Source organism: Silene latifolia, chromosome 7, assembly GCF_048544455.1.
Source record: "Silene latifolia isolate original U9 population chromosome 7, ASM4854445v1, whole genome shotgun sequence".
NCBI lineage: Eukaryota > Viridiplantae > Streptophyta > Magnoliopsida > Caryophyllales > Caryophyllaceae > Silene > Silene latifolia.
In genome coordinates this window covers 121,168,817-121,189,186 of record NC_133532.1, presented here as the reverse complement: position 1 = coordinate 121,189,186, position 20,370 = coordinate 121,168,817, and the positions used below count along the sequence as shown (strand labels likewise).

The following is a 20,370-nucleotide window of genomic DNA, read 5'->3' as shown; positions in this document are numbered from 1 at the left end:
ATTTTATTCCATAACCAAAACAAAATACAATAAATAAATTCGTAATTTAACCACACGGTATATATTAGTGCAAAATAGAAGATATATGGTCAATCGTATAATATTATTCTATTATTGTAATATTCAATGATTTTTCACGATTCATGAATCATGGTTAATATCATGCATTCATAATGCATGATATTATCCTAATGATAATCACCTACTATATTAGCATAAGTGTAGCTAATATAAATATGTCTCATGTGTTAGGCTCATACTACCAAGCAAAACTAGCATTCATATAATTTTCTTATAACATATCATCATATACTCACTAACGTGAAATCTTTGTTGTGCAAATGGACACCTCTTCTTCACTCGACAACTTGAAGTCAACCTATTTTTACTCAATTTTTCCTCCTTCTCAGGTACCCTCACAAGTAATGTATAAAGACAGTTTTACACAAATATTTATGTAAAATTACGTATTAATTGTCTAATTCGTCAAAATAACCTAATCACTGAGTGTTATCGAGATTTGGTATCACCGTGTCACATATCTTATGTATGTCAATTATTTTAATGGCCCCTATGTAATGTATCATCTTAGAGGGTCGGTCCTGGTATCACCATCTCATTTTCCATTTCTATCATTTTATAATTTTAAAGTAACTCTTTGCACTAGAATTTGTGATAATATTTTTAGAAATAATGTATGGTCTAATACTTACAGTAACTATTTGTTGAAATATATGTAGATGACAAGTGATGAGGACAATGCTTCAGCCCCAGTGTAAACACAAATGAAGTGTTATTTAGTGATTGACCATAATTTCCCTTTTTTTTAGGTTTTTTTTACTCTGAGTTCAATGTATGTGGGTGTTTTATGTAATTTACCCTTGTACTAAATTAATCATCGTCTTTTTTTATTAATTTTTCTGATAATAAAAATGTAATGGCCAATTTATACATCAACTTAATTTATTTTATTTGTTTCATTGATGCTAAAACATTTCTAAACCTCTTTATATCCTAAAATTATACGAAGTATGAATTGCAACAAATTTTTTTTACGGATGTCACACTGACTTACGATATCTTTTATAGCAAAATATTGTATAGAAGATTATAAATTTTACATTTATGTATAGCTAACAATTATAAATTTTACTTAAGATATCTTAACTGATAATTATAATTTTAATATAAGAAATATACTTAATATATATATCATATGCGATTGCTTCAGACATATTGACAGGGGTGAAAAAAATCAAACCTGAGATTTATTATTTAAAGTATTTTTGTCTTAACCATCAAGTTATGATTTATGAAAACTCAATATATCATTATATTAAACTATACAACTGCTATAATTAATACTAATGGAGTCTTTTATGTGAAAGGGAATTATGATTCACCAATAATCAACTAAACCAATCCCGAAGTTTTGTTTGCCCAAATTTACAACATAGTTGGACCTTTCTTTTATCAATTAAGCCAACTTATATTACCAAACTATGACAACGTAAACCAACCTTAACAATTGTTGTTTAAGGAATTCGTAGGATATGTAACATGTATATTGTTAATTATGATACTTATGGGCGCCTTGTGCTTCGCACAGGTTTTCAACTAGTATTTATTATAAGTGGCAAAATATTTCAACAATATATTATATTTCTTCTGTCCCAATCATATAATTACATTTTATATTTTTTTTGTGAGGGATGTAAAATAATGATTGGGTCGTAGGGAGTAAATGTTTTTTTTAATCGACATTTTTAAATAAAATATCAACTTTTAATGGAAAATTTCATTATATGGGGTGGGACACATCGGGTGTAACATGTTATTATACATTTTACCTTACGGGAATATTATAAATAACCATATTATCCATAAATAATACAATAGAATAAAAATAGTGACTTTTTATTCGTTGGATGTACGATGATCTGTATGAAAGTAATTGTTCGGCTTACCTGACTGGGTACCTCTTGACTGGTATTTATGTAGAATATAAATAGTACAATTACAAAACTACCCTTATACACTATTACGCCCCTTCAATCTGGTGTGGAGGAGGACGGACAGACAGATTGTCTCTAATGTATAAAAATTGTTGTGAAGACAAACCCTTCGTAAAAATATCGGCCAACTGAAACTTAGTAGGAACATACTCAACAACCAAATCCTCATGAGCAACACGCTCACGAACAAAATGATAATCGACAGTAATATGTTTAGTACGATAATGGAGAACTGGATTAGCAATCATGTACTTTGCACTGATGTTGTCACATTTGAGCAAAACGGGACGACGAAGTATAATGCCAAGATCAACTAAAATCTTACGAATCCACAAAGTTTCAGCCACAGTATAGGCAATAGCACGATATTCCGCATCGGTAGATGACTTCGAAACAGTGGGTTGTTTCTTAGAACGCCAGAAGCTTAAGTTAGGACCCATAACCACTGCATAACCTGTTGTAGAGCGAGAACTATCAGGACAACCGGCCCAATCGGCATCAAAATAGGCCACCAGAACTGTAGGCGCCGCATGTTTGCTAGTCTTAAGTAACAAGCCATACTCCAAAGTACCTAACAAATACCTGAAAATTCTCTTTACAGTACAGATGAGTAGTACGGGGAGCATGCATAAATTGGGAAACTACATGCACAACAAATGCAATATCAGGACAAGTCATAGTCAAATACTACAATGCACCTACCATACTCCTAAACTCAGTAGGATCTGCAAGGAGCTCGCCATCCGTGAGGGATAAGACCGTCCTAAGAAGAATGGGGGTACGAACTGACTTTAAGGTATGAAGGTTAAACTTACGAAGAAGATCAAAGGCATATTTATGTTTAGACAAAAATAAATAACCAGAATTTCGTACTGCCTGGACACCTAATAAGAAATGAATGTCACCAAGGTGACAAGGTCCTTCATTGCAATTTGAGATGACAACAGATCAATAAGTCGTGTGAGTAATTGGAGGGAGTTACCCGTGAGGACAATATCATCAACATAGAGAAGAAGAATTATCATAGAAGAAGGAGTACGATGGATAAACATGGACGTGTCAGACTGAGAACAAATAAACCCAAGGGAGAGCAAAAAAAACTAGCAAAACGATGAAATCAAGCTCGAGGAGCTTGTTTCAAGCCATAAATAGCCTTACAAAAATGACACAGATGAGAAGGATATTCGAGATGGAAGAACCCAGGAGGTTGTTTCATGTAAACCTCCTCAGTTAAGTGACCATGCAAGAATGCATTTTTGACATCGAGCTGGCGGACAACCCAATTGGCAGCGGTATCAAGTGAGAGCACAATACGAACAGTAGCGGGGCTACCTTTCATGGCCAAGCCTTCATTCATAAAAATAATAGAGACTCACATCCCATATGGTACCACGACATTTTGTCAAAATTGTCGTTTTGGAATTCAGTGGCCATCTCTTGAATTCGATGAAACATAAGACGGGGAAGGTTGATTGGTTTGTGTTTTACAATGTGGTGAATAAGGAGCATCTCAAGGAGGGAGCATCTCACTCGACTGTTATTGCTAGGAATAAGGTTACGGAAAACAAGGTTAAAGATAAACCTAGCGGGTGCGGTTAATTCAAGGGCATAAATGTTGGTTGGGCCATTGTCGTCATCAGGTCGAAGAACTTTCGTGACTTGGGTAGAGGTAACCTCATCAATCTCACCCTGGTCACGTTTTGGGTAAGTGGTAAGCCCGACATCACACACTTCAAGGTGGGCAGCAAGTTGTTCAATTGTTAAGACAAATGGTTTTTGGTTAATGTAGGCCGAAAGGGTTCCAGATGCAACATCGACTTTGACTGTAGCATAGAATTGAATGATCTTAGACATATACATAGTGTTGTATTTGTCAAAGAGATTCACCCAACCATGAGCATACATGGCTTCTTTAAACTTTTTGAAGGCAAGAGAAGTGTCATACCATGATTTCTTGTACCTCCTTCCATTGTGAAAGCAACAGACCAACATACCGTGACATAGCTTAAGTACATCCTCCAGAAGATCAAGTGAGTTGAGATGATTGAGGACATCATTCTTGAATTATTCTCTAAAAGGTGCAACAACAAGGTCCATGCATGTGTTAAAAGGTACTTTGGCTTCAATAATTTCATCTTCATTAGCCGCACCTTCCTCCAAACCGGGTATGGTCCGTGGGTACCTAGGCTTTTTGGGAGCCCCAGGTTTTGACCCAAATCCTTTTCTTCGTTTGCCGCCGATTTTGGGTTTTGGAAGAGATGACTCAGGGGTCACATCATCATCACTATCACCAAATATCTCCACCATTTTTCTCTTGGATCGGGTCCTAGAGGAAGGCTTTGAGAACAATGGGTCAAGCCCATCATCAAACACTTTATCGGCATGACCTTGGTCATCACCATCTTCAATGTTGATGATTTTTTCAACATTCACCTCATTTGTTGCATCATCTTTAGGATGTTCATCAAGTTTTTCAGCTTGATCATCGAGTTCTCCTTCCCTTTCATTTTCTAAATCCTTCAAAATCTCACCAATTTCATCAATTTTCGCCTTTTCATTCACATTTGATTCTCCCTCTTTTTCTTTTGATTCTTCCTCCTTTTCTTTTGATTTTTCCTCTTTTTCTTTTGATTCTCCTTCTTTTTCTACCGATTCTGTCTTTTGAAGTTCCCCCTCTTTCTCATTTTTCTTTTCATTCGAGTGTTTCTTTTTATCTTCTTCCTTTTCTTTTGACTTCTTTACTTCCTCCTCATTTTCAATTTTTTCAGATTGCATGGTAGTGGGTTCCTCCTCATCGGTATCAACATCAACCTTTTGATCCAAATGCAGAGAGATCGAAGGTCTCATTCCACCACCTCCTCTATCGCGCCCACAACCTCTTTTAGCAGTTATTTTATTTCGTGCAACGGTGGACTTGGCAGTAGTCGGGGCGGTTTCATCAATGTTTGCAGCGGTTTTTGGAGGCATTTTTCTTTTTGCAATATATTTTGGGTTGAAGGTATTTCTTAAGTTGAGAACTTCTTTGGAATATTTTGGTTTGGAGGACATTTGAAGTACTTAAAAAGGAAAAGGTGGTTTTGACGGTTTTTGAATTTCAAAGGAGGTTGATGGGTGGTTTTGTTCAATGGATAATAGAGAGTTTGTATGGGTATATGGGAAGTAATTCTGTGGTTGGTGTGTTTAACAAGAAGAGGGTAATGAAAGTGGACGGTTGAGTTGTTGAGAAGTGAAGGCTAGATTTAGGCTTTTAAGTGATGTGACATAAAGACTTTGAGTGGCTCAATGTAATAAACTCAAATGCAAAATAAGGTGCTTAATTTATTTTGTTCGGTCCATTTGCATGCAACAAATAATGCAATTTGCTAATTTCTATTAACATGTTAATCACTCCTCTAATCAATCATTGAGAAAAATAATTCAAGTGTGTCACATGTCACCTAATAAACCAATTTTCAACCGAAGTTTTACGAATTAATCTCTTTCTAACAGTTTTGTAAAAATGTCCGCAATTTTATTTTCCGTTCTACAAAAGCTTAGACATATATTACCTTTTTCAACTTGATCACGTAAGAAATTATGCCTTATGTCGATGTGTTTAGTGTGTGAGTGTTGTATCGGATTCTTTGATATGTTAATTGCACTAGTATTATCACAAAATATGGGAGTGGTTTCAAACGTAATACCATAATCATGCAATTGTTGACGTACCCAAAAAATTTGTGCATAACAAAGAGCGGCACTTACATACTCACTTTCGGCCGTGGATAATGCAACGGTATTTTGTTTTTGCCCATGAAATGAAACATGGTCCTAAGAATGTAGCAATACCCGAGGTACTCTTCTTATCCAACGCGTTATCGGCATAATCCGCATCCGAAAATCCTACAAGATCAAGTTCCTAGTGAGTTGGGTACCAAAGATATAGTCCTTGTGTTCCAATCAAATACCTAAAAATTCGTTTGACGGCCTTGAAATGTGATTCCTTAGGATTTGATTGGAAACGGGCACAAACACAAACACTAAGTTGCATGTCGGGTCAACTAGCGGTCAAATAGAGTAATGAATCGATCATACCTCGATATACCTTCTCACTAATGCTCTTACCGTTTTCGTCCCTATCAAGCTTGATTTTGGACACCATTGGTGTATGCATAGGTTTAGAATTAGTCAACCCGAACTTATTTAACATTTCCAGTAAGTACTTTTTTTCATGGATCATTGTTCCTTTTTCACTTTGTTTGATTTGAAGACCAAGGAAGAATTCAAGTTCTCCTATCATACTCATTTCAAATTCGAAAGTCATTAAATCAGAAAAGTATTTATAAAGGACATTGTTAGTTGCTCCAAAAATAATGTCATCAACATATACTTGTACAAGCAACAATTCATCGCCTTGTGACTAGATAAACAATGTTTTGTCAACGGAACCACGTAAGAAACCGTTTTCCAATAAAAACTTTGACAACCTATCATACCAGGCCCTACGAGCCTGTTTTAAACCATAGAGCACTTTATCGAGTTTAAAAACGTGGTTAGGAAATTCGTTGTTTACAAAGCCCGGAGGTTGTTCAACAAAAACTTCTTCATCAAGATAACCAATTAGAAATGCGGTTTGACGTCCATTTGAAAAAGTTTTATGCCTTGATAAGATGAAAAGATACAAGCATTCGTATGGCTTGAAGCCTAGCTACGGGTGCAAACGTTTCGCCATAATCGATTCTCTCTTGTTAGTTAAAACCTTGCACCACTAATCTAGCTTTGTTCCTTACGATCTCTCCAACATCATCTAGTTTTTACAAATGACCATTACAAAAATAATGCGAAAAACTAATCGGACATTCTGACGGAATTTACAAACCGTCAGATAATTAGGGAAACTGACGGAATAGTGACGGAAATCCCGTCAGAATTCGTCACAAGTTATTGGTGCGCTTAAAAAAGCAACGACGCCAACACATCCTGACGGAAGATTCGTCAGAAATTCACTATCCTGACGGATAAACCGTCAGATAACACAATATCCTGACGGACAAACCGTCAGACCCTTACTTTCAATTATTGGACAAAAGCCAATATATGAAAGAAAGTCCTGACGGAATAACCGTCAAGAAGCCTTGTTTTTTGAATACTCCCGATGGAAACTCCGTCAGGAAAGTCAATAGAATATTGACTTTTCTGACGGAAATTCCGTCAGGAGTATTCAATTATTGGACTTTACTGACGGTTTTTCCGTCAGACCCTTCCTTTAAATTATTGGACAAAAGCCAATAATTGAAAGGAAAGTCCGACGGAAAAGCCGTCAGGATCCCGTGTTTTTGAATACTTCTGACGGAATTTCCGTTAGGAAAGTCAACAGAATATTGATTTTCCTGACGGAAATTCCGTCAGGAGTATTCTTAAATCGGAAAAAATACGGGATCAACCCGTCATTCTTCTATCGCACAATTTCTTCCCCAATTTAATTTTTCCCCCAAAACCTAACCCCAAATCTGATACCACCACAACCACCACCACCCTCCTCTCCTTCTGACTACCGCCATCTCCGCCCCAGGTATGCCATTTATCTCTTCTTTTTCCTTTTGCTTTTTCTTTTCCTTTCCCTTGTCTTCTCTTTATTGTTTTTCTTTCTTTAGGTTGTCGCCTCCACCGCCGCCGTCAACCACCACCGGCAACCTACTGCTGCCCTCTACCTTCTTTCTCATCCTTTCTTTTTAATTATTAGTGAAGTTAATTAGGTATTTTTTTAATCTCTTTTTAATTATTATTTTTTTGTTTATTTAGCTTAATTAGTAGTAGTTGGTGTTGATGCATGTTGAATTAGGATATAAGCCATTTTGTTTAAATGTTTGTTGTGTTGTGAAAATTTTGTCAAGTGTTAATAATATTGTTACAAGTTTTGTGAAGTGTTAAATTTTGTGAAATGTTAATGTTTTTAAAATGATAATTTGACTTAGTGTTAATTAGATTAGGTATTTAAAGTAAAAAATTAGTCATGTTACTTAGTTTTTTTTTAAATTTACATTATTATGAAAGTAGTCATTGTTGTATGTTTTGTTTTTAGTATTATTGCAATTATTGTTCATATTGACTTAGTACCCGTTCAAAAATTACTCATTAGGAGTAATTCTTGAATAGTCCCCGTTTTGGGACTGTCTTTGTACGTTTCAAGTCACTTAGATAGTAAACATGTATTTGTGATTTGTTAATGAGAAAAGAGCTCGGTGACAATTCCTTTAATGTTCTCTGAATGCATATGTGGAGTAATTATTTATTCTACATTGTGTATTTGGAGAACAGGGGGGAATTGCTGCCGAATTTTTTCCTCATTAATAAATCACAAATGTGTGTTTGCTAGTGACTTGAAACGTACATTGATGGATTTAGGTTGGAGTGATAAGGACTCAATTCAAAAAAAAAAAAAGATTACTTGTTGACAATAGTTATTTGTTGGTGATAATGTTTATTGAGTATTATTTTTGGTTGTTATTGTTTTTTTATGACATATATACAAACAAATTGAATTGTAGATATATAAAAACATGAAAAGATTAGAACGCCAATGGATGTATAAAAGATTAGACGAAAAAAAAGAAACCCAAGTGTGAATATGCAAAGGGGGTCAAAGAGTTTATTGACTTCGTGGAACAAAGTAGTATGTATAAGAATTTTGGTGAAATGAGGTGTATATGTAAGAAATGCAATAAGAGAGCTTTTAAAGGGAAGAAAGAAGTTCAAGATCATCTTTGGTCGAATGGTTTTGCCGATAATTACTATGTATGGACGTATCACGGTGAGTAAATTCCTACAAAAGGAAGTTCAAGTAGTATCGTAGTTAGTGAGAATCCTTACCGAGAGCTCGTGGAAAATGCATTACGTGATAATGTTGAACAAATATTGGAGAAGCAACTCAATCCCGACGACCTTAGCGATGAAGAAGTGCGTTATGAAACCCCAAACCCCCTAGTTTCTTCCTTCTATAAAATGCTAGAAAAAGCCGAACAACCAGTGTATGAGAAAAGTAAAATGAGTTTGTTGCAAGCGGCAGCTAGGTTGGTAAAACTCAAATGTGAGAATAACATATCTCTTAGATGCGCGAATGTGTTTGTGTCGTTCATAGGTGACATTATTCCAAAGAATAATGAAATGCGCACTATTTTAATGAGATTAAGAATGTGCTTAAGGGAGTACTCCAGCTACCCTACGAGAAGATTGATGCATATCCTACTAGATGCATGCTTTTCTGGGAGGAAAATGCTAATCTTGAGGAATGTACAAAGTGTCATGCATCTCGGTATAAAAGTAAAAAAAATTCAAGTGGGAGGCGAATTCCTAGTAAACGTTAACTTATTTCCCGCTTGCGCCAAGGTTACAACGATTATATGCAACCAAGCACATAGCAGGTGAGATGAGTTGGCATCATAGAAACACTCGATTAAGAGAAAGGGGGACAATGCCACACCCAAGTTATGGAGAAGCGTGAAAACATTTCGATAAAGAGCATCCATAATTTGCAAGTGAGGCTCGTAATATTCGGCTTGGTTTGTGTACAAATGAATTTAAGCCTTATGGAAAATTTGGGAAGAATTACTCATGTTGGCTCGTGATCGTCACTCCGTAAAACTTACCTCCTTAGTTATGCATGAAGCGACAATTTATGTTCTTAGCTCTACTCGTTCCAGGTCCTAAGAACCCTAAGACAAATTTGGATGTGTACCTGCAATCGTTGATAAAAGAGTTGAAAGAACTTTGGGAAACTGGCGTGTACACCTACGATGTTTCTAAGAAACAAAATTTTCAATTAAAGGCTGCAATAATATGGACGATCAATGATTTCCCGACATATGACATGCTTTCCAGTTGGTCCACAAGTGGGTACCGTGCTTGTCCTTACTGTCAAGAAAAAGAGCATAGATCTTTTTGGCTTAAAAATAGCAAAAAGGTTTGTTGGTTCGATTGTCATCGTGAGTTCTTAAGACCTGATCATCTTTTCCGCAACAATTGTAAGCATTTTCTAAAGAACGGAAAAACTCAGAATCGCATAGCCGTGTCGAAATTAACGGGTGATGAAGTGCGAGATTCCGTAAAAGACTTGCCAAAAAAAGTTGATGCTTCTGATCAAGAATTGAAAAGATTGAAAGACAAGAATGAAGGTTGATAGAAACAAAGCATATTTTGGGAACTTCCTTACTGGAAAACATTGTGAATTCGACACAACTTAGACGTTATGCACATTGAGAAAAACATTTTTGAACAGCTTCTCAACACGATGATGGATGTACCAGGTAAAACTAAATTTGGCCCTAAGGATAAACTCGACTTTAATGAACTTTGTTATAAACGACCAATATCATCTAGGTTTGTTTTAGAAACTGCGGAGAAAAAGGCTCTATGTGAATGGGTTGCTAATTTGAAATTCCCGGATGCTTATGCAATTTTTTTTTGTTAGAGGAAATTGCAAATTTCTGTTCCCTATATTTCGAAAGTCACATTGACACAAAAGCGAAAGATTTAGATGTTGGTGTGAATTCCGATGACAACCTAGATTCAATAAAATTACCCGCATTATTCAATGCTGACATGGGAACTACAACCGGAAAATGTATTCAGAGGTACTTGGGTGAGAAAGAGTATGAAGAAGCTCGTTTTTATGTGCTAAGGAATTATGGAAAATTTTTAGAGTCTTATGAAAAGTAAGTTATTACTTCGTCATTACTCAATACATTTTTAATTATCAAATTAGATCAAAATTATAGGTAATACATAATTAAAACATTTTTCTGGTATATATAGAGAATTTGAGACACATATCAAACTCACATTTCCTGATGTCACGTCCTCTGATGATGTTTGGAGCAAACATGACAAATGTTATCTGAAATGGTTCCGAAATGAAGTAAGTAATACGTTTGCTTCATGCTCATATACCAATGCATTTGTTTTGTTTGTCCATATCTTTAGTTATGGAGAATAATATATATAACACCTTAATTAAAATATTGTTTTATTGATAGTCTTATAGATTAAAGGACCCTTTAATAATAGATCTAACATTAGGTCCTAGTAGTAAGGTGAAGACATGGAGACGATATTCTATCAATGGCTATAAATTTCGAGCTTATCAGGAGGGGGTTGATCTTTCGAAAGCTACCTCAAGTAATGGGGTTTGGGTTGGACTACTATGGAACCCTAAATGAAGTAATTGAGCTTGCTTATTATACCGAGGAAAGGGTTTATAAGGTGATATTGTTTAAATGTGATTGGTTTGATAATTCCCACCAAGGACTTAATATCCATAAGGTATACGGACTTGTAGATATAAATGAGAAAAAGAAATTTTGTGGACATAATCCATTCGTGGCAGCTTTTCAAGTCGAATAAGTTTGTTATGCTCCTTATCCAACCACTAAGAAGGGTAATCAATGGTCGGTGGTTTTTAAAATTAAGGGTCCCAAAATGAAACTCAAATTCTATCGATCCCTTTATCCATCGTATCCATTTTTGTGCATGGTAGAGAGGGGACGACCCTTCTTCTTGTCTAGGCAAGAGGGGGAATTCCGCGATCCTCCAGTGTTTCTAACACCATAGGGAGTCTACTCTTGACAAAAGCATTTAACGATTGAGGACAAATGTACCCTAGCTTGACACAACTTGGAGGTGATTTATTGGTATCCTTCTAGGCTTAGTAGTTTGAAGAAATTGCATCTATGAAGGAGTGTGTACCCTTGAATTGCTTCCCTTGTAGATAATTTCCGCCACTTGATGAGGAAGTGGCTATTCTTTTGTAGATGCATCCATTACTTGATTTTGTGTGCTTAATGCTTGGATGTGTAGCCATTTTGGCAAGACCCACCTTGCCTTGCAAGAAGGCATCCTACCTCATGGTTGTCTTGTTGTGAGTTGAAGGGGCGGAATGAGACCCGCTAACTGTCTCATATCGGCTATTATTATTAGGATAGGTTAGTATTGGTCCTAGTCTTAGTCACCTCTTTACTCGGGACGAGCAAAGGTTCGGTTTGGGGATATTTGATGTGACCATAATTAGTGCACATTTAGTCCCCGAATTAGCCTCGTTTCCATGCTTTTTAGTGCATATTTGAGTCATTTACTATCTTTAGTTCTTTGTTTCGCATATTCTTTGAGATTTTGATCCCTTGGTAGGAAAGGAGTAAGAATCTTGCATTTTCATGGCAAAACAAGACTAAATTGATCAAATTCAATGACCAAGCATCAAGGAGAGACAAGATTAGAAGGCCTTTGTACATATTATAGTAGAAGAGCAATGTCGAGAAAAGATCCTTGAGTCTCCGAGGAAATCCCCAAGGAATTTATGAAGAAAAGGGAAGAAAAGAAGAAGTTACCACGCTGACTGACAATCCGAGCGGATTGTCAAGAATCCGCCCGTCCTGCCCCTGCACAATCCGAGCGTCCCAGCTGGAATCCGCTCGGATTCCCCCTCAACAATCCGACCGGATTCCCCAGAATCCGCTCGGATTCCACCGCCCAAATCCGGCCGTCCCGACCTTAATCCGCCCGGATTCCTTCACAGCACGGATTGCCTTCTTCAAGCTACGAAAAGACTCCCTTCCCTCGAAAAAGACCGGAGTCTCCCTAAGTAGGGACTTAATCGTCATTTAAGCTCTTAGTTAACCTAATGCATCCTCCCTAATTTTCACTATAAATACCCCATTAGTCTAATTAGAGGAGCATGTTCTTCTTATCAATAATTAGTGTAGTTAATATCAATCAAATCTCTCTTTAATATTGTAATCAAGTATTAATCAAGTTTTAATCCAAGATCTAGTTTCTTAATTTCTCTCTTGTTCATCCTTTATTTTGGGTAATTGAAGATTATTTGGGTATTATTGGGGGATTGACAACCTCTCAATCAATCATCAAGTACTTCTATTATCTTTGCTTTATTATTGGAATCATTAGTAGGTATAATCTCTTAATCCCTTTTTAATTATTGTTAATTACTTTCATTTGTTCATCATGTTTCACTTTGTTGGTATGATTGACAACCTTGCTAGCATGATCAACATGATAATGAGTGAGTAGTCTCTTAGCTAGGGTTAAATGGGTGATTAGGGGAAACCAACATGGGGAATGATTCATGCTTAAATTAATATGCTTTCATGGTTTATTTGCTTGCTTGTTTTGATCTCAACTCATGCACATATTATGTTTGATGAAATGCTAAGCCTATGAATCCTTGCATTTACTATCATCTCCTATCTTTTCAATGAGACTTGTAAGACATAACCCAACTCGAGTCTCATTAGACCATGCATGTTGTTGAGTAGGGAAGATTAAGTCGACTTGTAGGTGTTGTACAATCTAATCGATTCGGCTCCGGGACCCAAACTTTCCTAGGATTGTAAGATATAACCCAACTCAATCCATCACAACAATAATTGCTTGCTTATAATTTGAGAACATGTTTGTATGATCATATCCCATGATTCCCCTATGATCCCATGACACCCTAGTGCCTTTAATCAATTGTTTACACCCCTTTAATTCATTTTGCTTGTTTATTTTCATTGCTATTTTTAGTTTAGTGACCTTCTACATCAACCCAATTTGTGACACCCCTTAGACACCACTAGTTACAATAGAAATCTCATTTCAACTCCCGTCCCTTGGGATCCGACCTTTACTTGCCTCTTTACTAATTGTAGAGTTGCTTGTTAAGCTATAAATTGTGTTTTGATTCGACCGTGACCAACGACCACATCTCAATTTGTGAATACGAACGGACTCCGATCAAAAATGGCGCCGTTGCCGGGGACGGTGTTTGTTTGATTTAGATTTCTTTTCATTGTTATTAGTTGTGTCTTTCTTCGCCTTGAGGAAGTAAGACTCCTCAAGGTTTGTTCTAATTATCTTCGAGTTGTTTGATATTTTGCATGACTAGAAGGTTACAAAGTGATTTGCTACCTTTTGACCGTGAAATCGAAAGAACCTTGACAAACAATAGGAGACTTGTTAGGAGGAATTTGAGGGGAAGTGAAGTTGTCCAACCCACTAGTGAGTTTGTCAATCCTTTCGCAATAGAAGGAGAAGAAAACCCATTACCCAATCCCCCACAAAATCCACCTACAATGCCAAAATTCTCGTCACACTCCGTACCCACCGAGGAGAACCTACCCAATGGTACTCCTACACCACAACATCTCACCGGAAATTTCATTGCCAAATCCGCCTTTATCCAATTAGTTGAAAGAAGCCAATTTGGGGGGATGCCTAGTGAAGACCCTCACTCTCATATGGAGGCTTTTTGTGACTATTGTGATGCGATCTCACAAACCGGTGTAACTCAAGACCAAATTAGATGAGTCTTATTTCCATTTTCTCTAATTGGCACCGCCAAACAATGGTTGAAAGGCCTTGATAAGGCTACTCTCGGAATAGATTCTTGGAAGAAGTTGGCTCTAGCTTTCTACAAAAAATTCTACCCACCGGAAAAGACTAACATGCTAAGAGCTCAAATTACGGGTTTTAAGCAAAGGGATGAAGAATCTTTGTACGAAGCTTGGGAGCGTTTCAAAGGAATTTGTCGCTCATGTCCTCACCATGGACTTAGCGAATGGTTTTTGGTGCAACAATTTTGGAATGGTCTTTATGAAGATTCAAGAAATATCCTTAATATGGGATCGAATGGGATGTTCACCGAGGTTGATGACAACCAAACTTGGAGCAAAATTGAAGAAATGGCAATCCACAATTCACAATATAGTAGACCTCGCAAGGCTACTAGAGGAGGAAAGCACGAAGTGGACGCCGTTACTCAATTAGGTGCCCAATTAAGCTCCCATATCGATACTATCAACTTGAAGTTTGAACAAGCTATGGCTAGACTTGAGGAAAACTCAAAATCATCAAAGCACCATGTCAATGCCATGACGGCATCCTCATCAATCCCAAGTGGGATATGTGAAAATTGTGGAACTTTGGGTCATGACCCAAGTGAGTGTAGGGGAACAACCGAACAAGTTAATGCTTTCCAAGCATATAAAAGTGGTACCCCTTATTCCAATTTTTACAATGAGAATACCAAATTCCATCCAAATATCTCATACAAAAGCCAAAATGTTCAAAACCCACAAACAACATATACTCCACCACCCATGAGAAATCAAAACCAAAGACCCTTTTACAATCAAAACCAAAGTTATCAAAATCAAAATCCATACAATCAACAACATGACCAAGGCTTTGATGTTCAAAAAGCGGTCCTCCAAATGCAAAAGAATCAACAAGAATTTTTCACCCAAATGCAAAAAGATAGCCAAGCAAAAGAAACCACCATCAACAACATTCTAGCTCACACCAAGATGTTGGAAACACAATTGACTCAACTAGCATCTTCAAGCTCACAAAGACAAAAGGGGCAATTACCACCTCAAAGTAATCCCCCTAGACATGAAACGGTTAGTGCTATTCACTTGAGAAGTGGCACAAGGTATGAAGCACCGAAGAAGCAAGTTGAGGATGAAGTTGTGGAAGCTAGTGGAAAGGAAGAAATTGTGCCAAACTCCAAAGATGGAGAATCATCAAAAGAAGAAAGTTCAAAGAAAAATGAAGACAAAGCCAAAGAGAAGGAGCCCATTGTGATTAGACTTCCTTTTCCAAGTCGTCAAGCCAAACCCAAATTTGATGATCAACTTGGAAAATTCATGGAAATTGTGAAGAATTTAGAAGTCTCAATTCCTTTCACGGAATTAATCAATCACGTTCCGGCCTATGCAAAGTACATGAAAGACATCCTCACAAAGAAGAAGTCCATCCGGAAACTTGAGACTATCGCCTTCACTAAGGTGAGTAGTGCAATAATTCAAGGGAGTTCACCTCCAAAGTTAAAGGATCCGGGAAGCTTCTCAATACCGTGTACCATTGGCGACACAACGATCAACAAAGCCTTATGTGATCTAGGGGCTAGTGTGAGTGTCATGCCGTACTCGGTAAGTAAAAGGTTGGGGATGGGAGAGCTTAAATGCACCAACATCACACTCCAAATGGCCGATAGATCGACGAAGACACCGTTAGGGATATGGGAAGATGTCCCCGTGCGAATTGGGAAGTTTTTCATCCCGGTGGACTTTGTCATTGTTGATATGGAGGAAGATTCCAACATTCCAATCATCCTAGGAAGACCTTTCCTACACACCGCCGGTGCGGTGATTGATGTGAAACATGGAGAGCTCACTCTAGAAGTGGGAGATGAAAGCATAACTTTTAATCTTGACAAGACTATGAGAGCTCCTCGTTTCCATGAGCCATGTTTCATGATTGATCATTATAGCCGAAAAGATGAAAGGAAGAAATCGGAACTCTAATGGAGGAAGAAAATTGAAGATGCTCCATTCAAAGAACAAGTGAATTATGACAAGGAGAGCTTGCAAAGCTCATCAAAATCAACCAAGGAAGAAGAGGATGGCCTCATTGGCCAAGAGAAGAAATTGGGAGAGTTGTCTCCATCTAAGCAAGAGATTTTCAATGATCAACTCAATGAAGTTTGTGGTCTTTGGGACGACGAATTTGAAGGGATTTTTAATCCCTACATTGGACATGCCATCGATCATGATCAACAACAAGGACCACGGTCTATTGAGGACCTCTACCATAATAATGAACAAGCTTTTGATTACTTCTTCAAGGTGTTGAGCAACATCAACAACACCTTGAACATGCCCCCTTGACATCTCATCAAGAATGAGAGTTTGGTGGAGTCCTCCCTAAACCACCACTTGTAAATATCTCTAACTCCCTAACTTACATTTCAATTCTTGTATTGCATTTTTGTCATTTTTGGATTTTTATTTACTTTGATCAAAATAATTGTCATGTAAGAGAGAAGTGAGGGAGGGACTAACAATTTCAATTGATGTGTAGTGCTTTACCTTAGTGTGGGGATGACACTTGCCTAGGCTATCCATGCCTTAGTAGTGCCCCCACAATGAAGAACACAAGATTCGAAAGAAAGAATGGAAGAATGATAAAGGGAATGCGTTGTGCACGGATGGAACTGAATCCGTGTACACAGGGAAGAATCCGAGCGGATTCCCAAGAATCCGCCCGTCTTATGCAAATCTGAGCGTCCTGCAGAAAAGACGCCCGTCTTGAACTGAGCTCATTTTGAAAAATTCTTGACTGTTAAAGAATCCGAGCGGATTTCTGAAAATCCGCCCGTCCTGAAGAATCCGTCCGTCCTGAGAAAAAGACGCCCGTCTTTGCAACTGAGGAAAACAAGCAATTTTCTCTGGACAAGAATTCGTCCGTCTTTGAAGAAATCCTCCCGTCCCGTGTTCAGCGAATCCGAGCGGATTGTGTCAAATCCGCCCGTCTTTAGGCGAGCTTTTGCAAAGATTGAAGAAGCAGAATCCGCACGGATTCAGCCTAATCCGCACGGATTGGTCCTGCAGTTTTGAAAATTTCGGTCTCTTTATAAGCCCCTCCCACCTTCATTCATTCCTTCATTCATTCATAAACACTACCCACAACATCAAAACCCTCACCCCCTCCATCATAAAATCAAAAACCCTCAACAACATTCACCAAAATCAAATCAAACCATCCTTCCAACAACAAATTAATCATTCATCCTTCATCAAAAATCAAAACCAAGAACAAAATCTTCAACCTTTGAATCGATTTTTGTTTTCATAAAGGCAAAGCCTTTCACCTTCAAATCGATTTGGGCATCCTACAAATTGAAGATTTTTCACTCTTTTCTTGGTTAAGCTCATCAATGGCAAGGACTAAGGGACCAACAAAGGCAACAAAGGCACCAAAGGCTAAAGCACTCTCACAAAGGCAAAAGGCACTACAAACAAAGAAAGCTTTGGCTATGGTGGTAGCAACACCAAACTTGGAAGTGCAACAACAACAACAACCTTCTATGGGACCATCAACACCTTCTACTCCGGTAATTAATCAACTTTTGCATTATCCGGAGGTAAATTTTATTTCCGATACCCATAGAAATACCTTTGTCAAGTTTGCTATGAAATCTATTCAATCCACCAAATTCATTTGTCAAGATACCTTGGAAAAATTGGGTGTTCTTGAGCAAACAAAAGCCTTTTTCAAAGCCATGGGGTTGAAGAAATGATTTGGAACAAAGGAATTGACATACCCCTCCCTTGTCTTGGAATTTTTAAGTTCTTTGAAAGTCACCAAAGTTGAGAATAGGGAGAATATCGAGTTTCGTCTAGCTAATGTTAGTAGACGTATTACCTTTACGGAATTAGGTGAAATTTTGGGTCTTAGTGATGAATCGAGTTATCTTAAGCATTATGGAAAGTATGACCCCGAGCCTCTTTGGGAGGCAATCTCCGGGAAGAAATTTGAGGATTTTCATGCATGTCGTGCTCTCTTGGTCCATCATCCGGGCATAAGAGTATGGCATAAGGTTGTGGGAAATACCATAATTGCTAGGAAAGACACCAATCATTTCACAAGACTTGATTTTATTCTCCTTGAATCGGCTTTGAATATCGGAAGAATTCACACCAAGCCTTACAATTCTTTGAGGCTCTTGGTAGATAGATGGCTTAATGTTGATAGTGGGAAGAAGGGCACGACCGTTATTGTCAATGGCGGCCTAGTCACACTCCTAGCTAAGCACTTTGATCCTAACTTCAATAAGGATAACAAGTACAAAGCAAAGGGGGGTGGCCATCTTGTCGATATGCCTATTATGATTCACAAGTTCAAGTGGGTTGCTCATAACCCCCTTGACACTAAGTATGGATGGCTAACTAGTGATGCTAGATCGTTCACCTTGCCCTCGAAGATTTGCCGTCTAAGCGTCCACCGGACCAACTATCTACTTCCCCTTTCCAAAGAAGCCGAGTACATCATTCAACAACAAAAGGGTGATATTGAAACCCCCTCCTCTTCCATTGTCATACCACCTTACCCCTTTGAGTATGAAGAGTTCAAGCCGGAAGGAATTGAAGTTGGAAAAGACTATGTGACTCTTCTCATGCAAGCAATGCACAAGCAAGCATATGAAGATCGGAAAAATGCTTATTTGGCTCAATATCCACCCCTCCTACATCTAGCTAGGCAAGGACTCCTTGATCCATCTTGTCCTTTGCCTAGTTGGGCGGATAGAGAAGTCTTATTTCCGGGTGCATCTAGGGACGTGGTGGGAGACAATGAGGTTGTTGGAAATGATGAAGAAGTTGATGATAATATTGAGGAAGAAGCAAGTGAATATGATGAAGATGATGATAAGGAAGAAAGTGAAGAAGTAAATGACAAGGAAAGTGGTAATGTCTCCACTTCTCTTGAGGGAAGTGATGATGATGATAGCATGATGGAAGACTAGCAAGCCTTGGAGACTCCTACACTCCCATGGTTTGTCTATATCTCTTTGTATTTTATTTCCTTTTTGATCATTGTTGGTTTAGTCCTAGCCCCATAAAAGGACTCACACCTCGGTACCATTGAGGTGTTCTTATTCTATTGTTCCCGTTTTGAAAATCCAAAATGACATATTAATTTCATGCATAGCATAGTGTGTGCATGAACTATACCCATCCTTTGACATTAGCAATAGTGTCTTACTCGGTTTGGGGAAGTTAATGCATACACAACGGGAGGTAATCTAAATTATCCTCTCCGTCATAACAAAAACCCATGCATCATATAGTTTAGCTTAGTGTAGATTGCATTTAGAATAGAAATCATGCATCATCTTTGCATAATTTCCATCATTTTGGCCATTGAGGACAATGCCCATATTAGTGTGGGGATGGGAATTCTAACATTTAACTCTTATTTAAAAATCCAAAAAAATTGAAAAACTTCAAAAATCATAAAAATTTGAAAAAAACGAAAACCCAAAAACATGTTTATTTCCTTTTGTATAAATTGTCTTGTATATATTGTGTTTGTTCATCCTTGTTCACATTGATCGACTACGCCACATCCGAGACATGAGGATATTGAAGACCGCATGGTATGATCTTTCCAATCTCCTTTTTTCTCTTTATGTTAATGACTATGTGGCTTTATTTTGATTGATGCGGTAAAAACAATGTGAACTTAGGACTTGCATTTAGTTTATATGTCATACTAGTTGGTAGAATCACTTGCATTAGGATGTTTATATTAGTTGCATCATGGCATGTAGTTGCATGTTAGAAAAAATTTTGCGAAACCGTCTACTTGGGAAGCTTGACAAGTGTATATAGGCCCTAGTAGATGCTTTTTGTTCTTAAGACTTTGCTTGTTAGAATACTTGTAAAACACCCTAGGATGTGTCATGCTAGTATCCTTTGACCCATGGATTAAGGCCTAGTCAAGAGTACCTTGTGGTGTGATAACTCCTTGGCTACCGTTT

At 37.6% G+C, this 20,370-nt stretch overlaps 1 non-coding gene across 1 annotated transcript; it reads right to left on the bottom strand.

Moving 5' to 3' along the window:
* Positions 1 to 14,491: 14,491 nt before the first annotated feature.
* Positions 14,492 to 14,598, bottom strand: LOC141593639 (small nucleolar RNA R71). Its single transcript, XR_012521713.1, has one exon. It is a non-coding gene; the product is annotated as a small nucleolar RNA R71 (small nucleolar RNA).
* Positions 14,599 to 20,370: the final 5,772 nt, after the last annotated feature.